At 30.4% G+C, this 13,394-nt stretch overlaps 1 protein-coding gene across 2 annotated transcripts in view; it reads left to right on the forward strand.

Moving 5' to 3' along the window:
- Nucleotides 1–13,394, forward strand: part of LOC119682083 (putative polypeptide N-acetylgalactosaminyltransferase 9) — a 78,988-nt gene that overhangs the window by 50,088 nt on the left and 15,506 nt on the right. The gene's annotated exons all lie outside the window — the stretch shown is intronic.

A 13,394-nucleotide genomic window follows, 5' to 3' on the forward strand; every position in this document is an offset into this window, starting at 1 on the left:
AATCATATAACACATCAATTATAATAATTCTACAGAATCCTACAATATTAACAATTTGACTTTAACTGCTCTAACAAGTTCTGTTATCCACATTAAATCTTATACAACAAGAATTATAAGAATTATAAGAAATATTACATTATTTTCAAAACAAAAAAGTATAGACTCAGTTATTAGTTTATATAAACAAAACTTTCAGATGATTTCATAATCCTTTGCTAATTTGTTGAATTTGCTGATGAATCAAATGAACGAGGGAATACTGTTATTTCATTAGCTCCTTAATTTCTGTTTATTCACTTATGTTGTTTTGAGATATTTCACATTTTTATTTGGTTCTTACTTTTTATTTGGTGTTTTAATTCAATTACCCAATTACTGGGTCAATGGTTTTGTACTCAATACGTATAATCGAAGAGCAAAATCAATTGGCATATACCCCAGAGAAAAAGCCACACTAATAAAGAACTGAACATAAATAAAAACGAAAATAAAAGTAAAAATTTAAATATATATAAATATGTACAATTTCATTTATGAATATAAGTTAATAAAATAATATACATATGTGTAAAATAATAACGTTACAATAATAAATAAACAATCTCATATAAACTAGTTCAGACATGAATTGCATTTAATATTCTTTAATTCAATTATTTTATCAAGATTTGCACTCATATTTTTATAAAACTAAATAAATTAAAATAAAAAAAAATAAATATTTAATAGAATAGAAAATTAAAATTAAAAATTATTGAGGGACCACAAACTAACCGCAAGTTAAGCCAACTGTGAGATTGCCTATTTGCTTTTCTCTGCATTGGAAAGTTTACGGAAAGTTTATTAAAAGCAACAATAAAGTAAGAAAAAGAAAACTTATCAATCATAGCGGCAAAGTTACCAGGGCTGCACGACAAGCTAGAAAATTATAAAATAATTGCAAAATCTCGAAAGGTTAGCAACATTAAGCCAAGCCAAGTACTTTGTCTTCATCAAGGAGAAATTTGCCTGTTGATGGCTGCAAATTAAAACTGGCGCACTTTACTTATTAATCCTTGCAAAAGCAGAATGGAAAATGGGAGAGGAAAGTGGGAAAATGGGAAAAAGAAAATGGCTTAACGGAAGGAGGCATAACATGAAAAGTACAAAAATAAAGATTAAACGAAAATGTTGAGGAAAATTGCTTGTTGGTTTTAACCCTTTATGTTGTAATTCGGTTGGGCCAAGCAAAAGGCCTTAATTAATTTTAATTAATGATTGGTTTCTTTCCCTTGCATAAATTTGCTTTAATTTTTTACAAAGAGCAAATAAGTTAGTTTCAAATGAAAATATACAAAAAAAAAAAAAAAACTTGAGCAATGGAAGAATTTAGTAGTTCTTTCAGGAAACACAATATCGCACGTTTACACCCTTCCTTGAGCAGCCAAAAGGAGGATTTATTGGCTTAACACTTTGGCAAATTTTTACTTCACAAATTGCTGGCGCTCGCTTGTTTGCTTCTTGAATGAGTTTTTCTTGAAAAAAGAATTTTTCACTTAGAGAAAAATTGCCATTTCAATAAAAAAAAATTTGAAATAGTTGCACTGCCTTTTGCAAAATATAACGCCTTTTTCGGGCTTGGTTGTTTATTTCTGGTTGAAATAAATTTATTACGAAAACTATTTTTACAAGGGAAATATTTGTTAGTTTTTATTTGCTTGAAAGCAATTCCAAATATTTCAAGATTTTTACCATCCAACTATATTTAATTTCTTATTTTTGTGTGAACTATCTAATATGATGGAATGTCGTCTCTGTCTGGGAGGGTATAAGACTAATAGTCATGACTCATGACTGTCTATCTTTGTTCTAAGTCAGGAAGGACAACCTGGATTTGTTTATGACTGTCTGGCTTTGTGAACTACCTAATATGATAGAATGTCGTCTCTGTCTAAAAGAATATAAGACTAAGAGTCATGACTCATGACTGTCTATCTTTGTTCTAAGTCAGGAAGGACAACCTGGATTTGTTTCTGACTGCCTGGCTTTGTTTATGTCTACATGACTTTGCTAAAACAGTCTAACTGTTGCAAAATATTTGAGCTGGAGGAAGACTTTCAAGCTGATCCAACAGCTAATCTGCTCTATGTGTCTCCCATGCTTTCGATTTTATGATATGCAAGTAACATACGTATAGCAGCAAAGAGTGGAACATCATTAATGTTCAAACATTTACAGTGAGGTACTCGAACTGCATACAGCTATACGCTAGCTACATTCTTGAATGTGACTTATGATTACTCAAAGTTTGCAACAGTTAGAATAATATTTGAAGCTGAAGTTTGTAGTGATTTTATAAACGATTGGAATGTCATACTAAGGTACTCAACATAACCAACCACATTAACTGATTGACATATAATGCATACGAAATTTTTTTTAATTAAGAAATTATAAAAATATAATTTGGGAGCATATAAAAATAACTTATACAAATCCTTAAATTATTGAATTTTTCTCCAGAACAAGTACTAAAACAATTTCAAAAAAATGAGAATGAAAAACCTTAGAATTGTACTTTATGGAATTTGACAATGAGATTGAAGTGAACTTCAAATTTACAACAAATCATACTATTTTTAAGTGTTTTTTTTCTCATTTTTACAAGAAAGAAAAAATGGTTTGAAACTGAGGTGGAAGTCATTCTATAGTATAAAAGAACTCATTCCAAAACCAAACACTAGAGCACTATTGTCTATTTTGGTTGTCTATTTTGGTTGTCCATTCATAAATTGGAGTATAAAAAAATAAGTTCGTAATATATGTGCCATAAAATATTCCGAAGAGATACCAACTTTGCCCGAAGAACAATGCAAAAAGCGCAAGGAATCTAAACATTTTCCTAACTGCGTTAGTGTAGAGTCGGTCATGCATACCGGAAGCGACCATGGGGGGAAGAATTAGAAAAATGCACACTGCAAAAATGGCGTCATTTGCAGTTGAAAGAAAAGCAGCAGCAGCAGCAGCAACAATTCAAAGTTGATGTGATGATTCATGACGTTGCATGCAAATTGCTTAAAATTTATGTAAAAAAAAGAATAAAGATAGAATGGAATATTAAAAGAACAAAGCATTAAATGAGTGAAATTCAAATGAAGGAAAATGCGGAAACCCAACAACATAAGCCAGTGTTGTAAAACTGACGAAAACACTTTATGTAGTTTAAACAAAATGGTGGCTTACGCCATTGTGCTTTACAGTAGCAATGACATGAATGGACGGGCAAACGCTTCAAATTGAAATATAAATATTTGTGTTCACTGCAAACAGGATGTGTTAATTTTACACTCGCTGCACACCAGCACAACGAATCCTACTCTTCTACATTTGTAGTTGATGTCCTTCCACGCAGTAGACTGTTACCCTTTGGCTTTTGACCTGGTTACTGCTTACCGCTTACTGCTTACTAACAGAGCATTTACTTTATTTTTATTTTTTTTATTATTATAATAATAATTTTTTTTTTGTTTGTCTTTATTTTAGTTTTCTCCTACTATTCTTGTATTTATTTTTTTTTTTAATTTTTTGTGGTGTTTTCTACGTAAATATTCGCAGCCGCGGCAAAATAATGATTTGACAACAAACCAAGTAAAGATGGTCGCAGCGCCAGTGGTTAGGGCTGCGCTCATATATTTTGGAAGTGCGGCAAAATGTTACGCAGCTTTTGCATTACGCCAGCAGCCACTGTTGAATGGCAAATATTTTGCAACACTTTGTTATGCAAATATAAACATAGAACAAAAGGAGGTAAAGGAGGTTAGTGGCGTTATAATTTAGAACTGCGCTCCTCCGTATTCCGCACGCCATTTGCATTCTCTCATTTCGCAGTTGCCATTTCTGCACTACGGTTTTTAGGCAAAGCACCGAATTGGTAGGATCAAATCCAACTATCTCGTATTTGAATAAACAAAACAATGGCTTTTGTTTATAAATATTAAAATTTTAAAATGAAAACATTCAGCAATTTCGGAATAAAGCTTGAGAATAATGAGAATTTAGAATTTATTGCTATCCAATGAGTTTCTTTGTCCTAAATTAAAGATAAATGAGCAGTTAATTTACTGGATGGCCAGTGTTGAGAGTTTTAACAGTTATTTAAAGTAGCTATTTCATAATAGTTACTATACGAGTACTGTCTGGAAACAATGCCTTATTTACACACAAGAAAAAACGATCTCTTGTGGCAAGATATACACACCTTCGCCACAACGATTATCAATCACTTATTTAATCTTGTCTTTATTAATAAAATTGAACGATGAGCTGGTTGAGCTTTATTTACCGCGACATTGATTTACATAGACACAACTTCCAAATGTCCCACGAGTAAAATAAACTACTACGGCTAGAAAAGTGTTTAATTCGGTACCAGCTGGTGAAAAACACGGTAGAGGATAGGTTAAAGACTGCGTTGGTGAAAGAAGCAGGTGACAAACGATATGAAGGCACGCAGTATTACTAACTGGCGACACCAAGCTACTAATCGTGCTGACTGGCGGAAGCTACTGGAAGCGCTCAAGTATGACTCATATCTTTAATGGTCAACTAATTGCAACTAACTATTAATAAAAGGAACACAAAACCAATGTCCGTCCTGGGGCTCAATTCTCGCTCCAGTACCATTCAATGTATCCACTGCTGTGTCACTATGCTCTCACGGAAGTTCTATTACGAATGATATCACACTTGTATATCAAAACAAAAAATTTGATTACCTAGAAGTCAATCTGTCATATCTAATAGAGTTTTACAAAGGATCGTAGCTTTAACTAAACGCTTTCAAAACTGTGGCGTATGATTTTTACGTCAAACACAGAGAAATAAATGAGATCTAATGGATAAGCTTTAACAGAGATGTATGCGGATATAATTCTTTACTAACGTATTTTACGATAATTCTTGATAGACCCTCATTATTTAAAGTCCACATTTTAATAGATATTAACAAGTCATTAGACGGGATTTAACATATTTTTATATAGCATGAGTTTATAGCTTTTCCATAACTTGGAAAGTCACCCAATTTAAAAATCTTAGCTAAGGATTGAATATATTTCTATTAAAAACCATTAAAGCGAATATTCATTTGACAATATTATGGAGTCGATAAAACCAGAATGATATCAAATCCTAATACAAAAACAGATATTAAAGGTTTTTACAATTCCTTAAATTTAAATCTGATTCTAAAATCAGATTTAGTTATAAAGCGTTTTCCTTTCGAAATGGTTTTCCAGTTTTTTCTCTACTTGCGCTACTTCCTCGGTTACATTCAATTATATTTTGTGCTCTAAGGTATCATTTCGGTAAATATAAAAGTACAATTGCATATTGTTTAAATAAAAAATAAAACAAAAAAAAACCTAATACTAAAGCACACCGAAAAAACTGAATTCAATAAGAACAAACGTAAATCGAATTCACGGAAGTCAAGCAAAAGTATTTACGATAACTGGGTCATAAGTTTTTGGTTTTGATGTTAGCGCAAAATGCGATTTTCATGTTTTTCCATTTTCTCTGAGGAATATAAAATTTTTCGCTAGATTAAGTTAGTTCAGATAAAAAGAAACGGTAGCGCCCGAGAGATTGAGAAGTTTCGTGGCATGTCGCAAAGAAAATCGGTGCAGAAAATTGAGAAAAAACTAAGTCGATAACTTGAAGCAAGAAAATTTTTACAAATATAAAAAGCACGCTTTTTTCTCCAATATCCTATTTTCTAACCAATTAGTTTTTACAAATGTTTCATAGGTTAAACTTTAATATGAATGTCAAAGTTTTTATACACAAGGCTTGAAATTTGTAGCAAGCAGCATTCTTCTTAGTTATAACTCATTTCTGTCCAAGATACTCGGTATCTTTAAACAGCTCGAAAGTTTGTATAAGTATTTTGCTTGCTACTTTACATACTTTAGTATTTCACATATTATTTTGCAATTTTGCAATTTAAAATTTAAGTTGAAGACACATATAAGCTTTAAAAATTAAAGTAAAGGGGAATCATGGGTACGGAAAAGGGGCCATTGATGTACCGCTTACATATCGAAATATACTACTGCTGCGTACGAACTCGCTTTGTGAGCGTGCAAAAATTTTCAGGAAATTATGTTAAGCACCCACTTCAGTTCTCTTTGATGTTTCGGCAGCTTATGTTGCCTTACTTTTACCTGCGCCCTTTGTACACCTCGGGCGTTCATATATACCTGGTGCTGTACAACCACACCGTTGTTTCCATAACTTTTAGACATTCTACATGCACAAACTGCTTTAAATAACATGCTTGACATTTACAATATTTTCCACGGCATATTTTTGGGCGCTATTTAGTTTTTCTTTCCTCTCTCCTTCTTTGGTAATTTTCTTTTTTTTTAGTTTTTGGGACTTTTTTTTAATACGTGACTTGTAAATAAAACAAAGAGCAAAAAACTTACTCATTCCGTTGATATATTTTGCACAGTGAGACTGAACTGAGACCTGAATTGAATTGAATTGAATTAACTGAAAAATATTATAATAGTAATTTTAACATTTAATTACTACAGCAAAGATAAGTCCTGCTTTAATTTTAGTTTCTATACATTGGTATTTAGTTGGATATATGTGGATCTCATTATATATAATATAAGTCATGACATATAAATTATACATACAAATTTTGGTTTAACAGTTCACTTAGTTCATAATTTATTGGATATGATTCGGTTCTACATTTGGGGTTTCATTTAAATCTCATAGCATTATAACTTGTTTTATTCTTTTTCTGAAATCTATAAAGTTTTTAATATATTTGACTTCCCGTATTTTGGCCTACGTAACAAGAAACAAATTTAAAGGTGAATTTAAACATATATTTGACTAAATATAAATAAACCACTGAAAATATTGTTGTAAATTTAGCTTTATTTGATAGATGTAATACAGTATGCAACACCATCCGTGTTTCAGTTTTATTTATAAAAATTATAAGAATCAGAAAATCAGTTAAAAATTGAATAATAAATATTAGAAATAAAAATTATGAAATCAATCTTTTTAATGAAAGTATAAGAGAAGATAACTTGCAAATAACTTTAAAATACTTAATCATTATAACAATATCATATTAAAATTATTTTTAAATTATTTTAACTATCCAAAAGATGGTTTGGCACACTGTGCCATGAAAGCTACCATAAGGATATGAGGACACAACACTCTTGCTAAAAATAATAGAGGCACAGAATATTGCATACTTTAAGGCTCAATTTTCAAAATCATTAAGAAGCCACTCAATGTAAATTGTGTCTCTTCATTTAAAAAAAAAAGAACAACAAAAAAATTGAAGAGAAATTAGTGCAAAAGGAAAGAAAAAAAATAAGAACAGAATAAGGAAGGAAAATAAATGCTTGCCTCATAATGACATAACTGCCTTTTAGGCGCTTAAACGTTAAACAAACTAATGAAACTTCCTTTCCTTTTTCCCCTTATATTATCACTTTATACTTTCTTTATTTCAAATGGTGTGAAATTAATGTGACGCCGTTTAGCGGTCTCAAGCTTTGGTGGCGTCTACATGTAGAATGAGGAGGGCAAGTACTTTGACTGAAGAAGAACAATACTCGTAACACTTATTTTTAACACTTAAAATTGTTGAGAGGTAATTTCAGTGTAATTACCAGAATTGATAGTATGGCTTTGATTTGTGTTCCTTTAAGTTTTATTTTTTATTTTCATTTTATTAAATGGTATAGAATTGAATGAACTGCTAAAATTGTTGTGGTTTTATGCCTTGTTATATGCTGAAAAGTAATTAAAAGTTTTTAATATATGCTGCACTCAAATTATGGTAATTAAAGGTGCCTTTGACTTTAATATTCATGGTAAAATAAATTTTAAAAATGCCTTTTGGTTACGGTATGGAAAAGGTTAATTTATGCAAATTAGTTTCGTAGTAAAAAAAATTTTATATTGAGTTGAAAACTTTATAATGGCTTTTAAATAATTTTAGTGGCAGAAATTTTATACTCTCCAATTTATTTCCTTTCATTCTACCCAACTGTTTTAACCGGGAACATATATGCACTTATTTTTACCAAAGTTTGTTTTGATTGGCATATATGAATTAAACACTTTGAAAGTAAGGACGAAAATAACTTAATATGAATTTATCAAAGGCAACTCATTTTGTTTATAATTACTATATCCTACATGTATGAGAAATTATTCAATAAAATTTTTACAGTAAGACATTCCAATGCCTCAATAACGCAATGTGGATACAATTCTCAAGAAAATGCTTAAGTAGTGATTTATTAAATTTAATTATGAATAAATATTCATTTAATGTACTAACAATACTAATTAAGTGAAGTTGAAGTACCTTAAATAGAATTTTAATTGATAGACAAAATTGGCGCATAACACTTTGTATATATCAACATCTTCAAATCAAAACTCCAGTCATAAAAAATAAACTCTACCATATATGTTGAGTCTACTATCAAAATGTAATACTAATATAAGAAAATATCCTTAAATAAAAGCTTACGAAACATATTTAATATTTAAAAAAATTATAATGATGAAGGCCTCTTTCAACATCACCACAATGAAGTATTCAAGCACAAAGCCTGGTTCTGAGAAGACTTTTCATGGTACCATGATATAAGACGAATGATATTCTCCGATCAAAAAATACATAAAGGATAGAACCCTAAAATTATTTACGAAAACTAACAGGCGTTATCGAAACTCAGAATGGTTACAGGCTCCTTGGGGAGGTATGCAGATTGATAAACAATAATCCAGTCAAGATGTAGAGCTAGGTTATGAAGAAACCTCGCAGTTAATGGAGAGTAAAAGTGCTCAAATGCACTGACTCAATTAACCTCAACAATAATAACATTGGATATGTTATAAAAATATAAGTCGCAAGCATGCAGGATTGATGGTGCCGAATCTGATTTGCAAAGGTTGGAAGTCCACAGATGATGTAAAGTACTTAGCACAGTACAAAGATGAATATCGGCTTATGAATATCGTAACATAGTGATGAAGATGAAAAATGACTGCTGATATAACTTTTAAGGCGTGTGCACTTTATTTTTTTTTTTCATTCCAAGCGTTAAGTAATTTTTCTATAATTACCCCATCTTCATTGTTCCCCTTCGACAAGAGTCTATATTCTTTATTTTCATTCTATTATATTTTAAATTGATACCGGTGAATGTGCTAATTAAAAGTATTAATGTGTTTTTAAAATCCTTTTAATTTTAAAAAGTAATAAATATGTATTTGGAACCCTATTTGTTTCTCATTATTACTCATCATACTTAATGATAAAGAGAGGGATGTGAGAGAGTATTAGAAAAACTGTTTAAATAATTGATATTGGCTTTTAACGAATTAAAATTAATAAATTAAATTTAATTTAAAATAATTGACATAAATCTTAAATTTATATGGAATGAAAAGCTCTAATTTTTTTGATTATTTAACAAAACCTTAAATTTTTTTGTTGCTTCACTTTGACATCGTCCAGGACAAATACGTCCCAAATGGAAAGTCAACAAATGTTGCTCACATTCGTAATGAAAAATCACAAAACTTCCAACCAACAGTCGCACACTATTGTTTCACATTTTATTACAATCACTTGTCAAAGAGATACCGACAGGGCATGCGGGACACAAAACTTCTTCATGGAAGATCCCATGAGGTCAAAGTTTTTACTAGAATACAATTTTTAACAATTTCACTAAAACAAAAAGTTTCTCACATAACAAATAAAAAATTTCTGTATTTGTAACTGAGAGGAGTCCTGAAAGCATATCACAGCAATAAAGAAATTAACTTAACTATATAGAAGGCACTGAATGAAATAAGAAGAAGTGATTGATGGCAACTAGTCGTAGTTATTTGAAAGGATTTTAGTAGTGTTGAAAGGCTTCTACGCTTGTAAGTAGGATGGTTTGCTTTAAAAATGTAGTCTGTAAATAATTTTATTAATAACCCTAAAACTGAAATAAAATCTCATTCACATTTTTATATCTTTTAAGAAGTAAAGTATAAAAAATATGGCTTATTTAGGTACTGAAGTAAGGATTAACTTTGAGGTTGACATTTTATACTTTATTTGTGTTTGTATCCTGCCTGCTAAATAAGTATCTTTAAAATAAACCGAGTTAAAGGAGTCAATATGTATTCGAAGTTACATTTTAATCAGTCCTTTTCACAGGAACTCATTTTCAACTAAGTTTTCAGTGCAAATATGTGAGTAAAATGAAAGGAAAATAGAATTGGCAACAAAGATAAATATAATAAAAAATTAAATGAAAAAATATAATAAAAAGTTGAAAAAAAAGTCGAACTGAGGAAAAATAAATATTTTTACACCGTTTTTAACAATTTTAGTTGTTCTTCAATTCCTGCGAATATTGCGACAAAAAAAAAATAAAACAATCAAAAGCTGTGTAAATAATAAAATTAAAACAAAACTCATAAAAACTTGAATGAATGACAAATTTAAAACAAAAAAAAAACAATTTTAAAACAAATCAAAAGTTAAACAAATTTTTTTAAACTTGTTTTTCCCCTTTTTTAAAATTTTTTCAGGATTTTTTTTTCTGTTTTATAATTTTCATCGAACATTTCCCTCAAATAAAAACATGTTACATATTTTCATTTTTAATCTACCATGAATTCGACATTATTTGGAACATTTCCACAACAGATGTTCCAAATGCATGCGAACATTTCATATTTCCATTACTTTTTCAGTTTTAAATGAATTCCCTATTATCCTTTTGATGCGAACATTTCCAAAACAGATTTACATTTTCGATCTCCATTCAGTCATACTTCAGTGGATTTGTAAAATTTGCGGTTGCAAAGTGGGAACAATCCACTAATGTAAGAGTACACATAGGGCAAAATATACATTGAATGGAAGTGACCCATTTCAAATATGCAATACCTAATATTTTATCCGTTCAGCTACATAAATAAGCAGAAAAATTACTCAGAAGCACAATCCACAGAAGTGAACGATTCAAAATTTCTGATGAATTTTAAGTAGCTTTTGTGATTTTAAATCTAAATTTAAAAAATATATTATGTTAACTGTTATTAACTTAGCTTGATATATAATTGTATATATACATATATTTATACATCTTTTAATAATTTAAAGTATTAATGTGTAATGTATTTATACAACCATTAGTTCAAGATGAAGACTTTAAAAGAATACATAGTTATCTAATCCATAAATTATATTACAAATAAGAGTTTCAGTTGTCTTTCCTAATTAACACCGCCAGGTCAATGTTTTGACTGCCAACAATAGCCCCTTCTGTGTAGAACGGAGTTGAGGTTGTTGGTGTATTACCTGATGGGATATTTTAATCTGCGTTGGCATCTTAACAAGATAGATTTGTTCTAGGTAACAAAATATCATCTCTCACTCGAAATAGGTCATCTATGTGATATCTATGCGTATCCTTTATCACTTTCTCGGTTCTCTATCTAATGTTGAGCCTTTTCCAAGTTAGTGCATCATCTCACTGACTAATTTGTGTCTTCCTCATACTTACTTACTTAGTTGACCATTACAGACGTGTGTCGTCCTTGGCCGCGTCGTGTAGCCTCCGCCAGTCAGCCCGATTAGTTGCCTTCTGACGCCAGTTGGTAGTACCGAGCGCCCCCAAATCGTTGGTCATCTGGTCCTTCCACCGAAGATGCGGACGTCCTCTACCGCGTTTTCGTTTCTTCCTCATAAGCTTCGTGATTATTCAATGACTGCTCTAAGATCTGCATACCGCTCCGTTCGGTTAGTGATTACTCTGAGATTAGATAGTGCTAAGTAGAGCAGTAACATTTGTTAGTTTTCGCATATAACTTCAGGGCTCTGTTCCTTATTAGATCTCTTAGCATTTCATTCGTGTGGATGTACCATGGTCTCAACTGTCTTTATTTTTATATCATCATAAAAAATATGATGGTCATACTAATCTATATAAAATTGGATTCCAAGACCCCAACTATTTATCAATCAACTGAATTAACTTCAGTAGTGTTGCTGAATACTTCATTTATTTTAAAGTTGATATAATGTAGCTCTCGAATGTCCTCATTATGATTCAATTTTATTTTGAGTATTACTTAGAGTATAATGAGTGGGTAAATGAAGGTTTTCTTATCCGGAAATTTTTTGATTTTCATTATATCCTTCTCATTATTAACTCCACTACTGTAGTAGTAGCACTGCTTACGTCTCAATAAGTGCCATTTCTTTCAATATTTATTAATGCATTTACTATTGAATATTTTTTCTAAATTCATATTCACTATTATTACAGAAAAATATGTGTCACAAAAATATTTATAACTTATTTAAGATTGAAAGAAATCACATTAAATGCGTCCACATTGTCAGTTTATGAAGACTTAAGCGAAATTATTCCATTTTAAATTGATTTTAGTATTCCTTTTCCCCGCACTCATATATACACTTACTCTTATACAAAAAGCTCTCCTTGACCCCATTTTACCTTGCTGATTAATGACATAAAAAGAATTTTTTCTCAGAATTCCTCATCATTAACTCAGTGATATGATATATACATTTTCATATTTCCTAACTTTTTTTTTATTAATCTTCATCGTTTTTTGCTTTGAATTCCTTTGTCATTCGCTTGACAGATACTAAATGATTCACGTTTCTTTAACGATAATTTTCAATTTATGGCAAAAAATACGCAACTTTGTTAGGTTAAAGTATTAAAGTATGTACCTTAAATATATACCGAAAAATTTATTCTTTATTCCTTTTCCAGCGATGGGAAGGATTTAAGTAGTGGTTGAACAAAAATATAAATGTCTTTAAAGTAATTGTCGAGCTGAAGTCGAATACTGAGTACTAGCAGGCGCATAAAATATCGGCAGACGTTAGCCCATCCACCATATAACTGGGTGTACGTGAATGTACAGGAACTTTAAACACTAACTACTCATGTCTTATTTTCGTAAAATATATTTGTAGGTAACTTATTTTATGAGCTGAACCCTTTTCAAAATTTAAGTTATTTTAATCATTACAGACTTTTTTCCAAATAAAAAAAGACCTTTTCTAAAAAGACCTAGTTGAGGATATTTTTTGTGTCATGAGTTCAGTTCTACTTCATCCGACAACCACACACAGAATATCCGATGTCATAATAATAAAATATAAGTACTCATACTCAGTCTAACTTAGTGATTATGAGGTTTCTGTACACTCTACATACATGAGTACTGAATAGCTTCCAGTAATCATACTTCACGACATATGCAAAGTCATGCAATTAAATTAAGTATCGTAATACACTTTTGTTTCA

Source organism: Teleopsis dalmanni, chromosome 2 (genome assembly GCF_002237135.1).
Source record: "Teleopsis dalmanni isolate 2A chromosome 2, ASM223713v2, whole genome shotgun sequence".
Taxonomy (NCBI): Eukaryota; Metazoa; Arthropoda; class Insecta; order Diptera; family Diopsidae; genus Teleopsis; species Teleopsis dalmanni.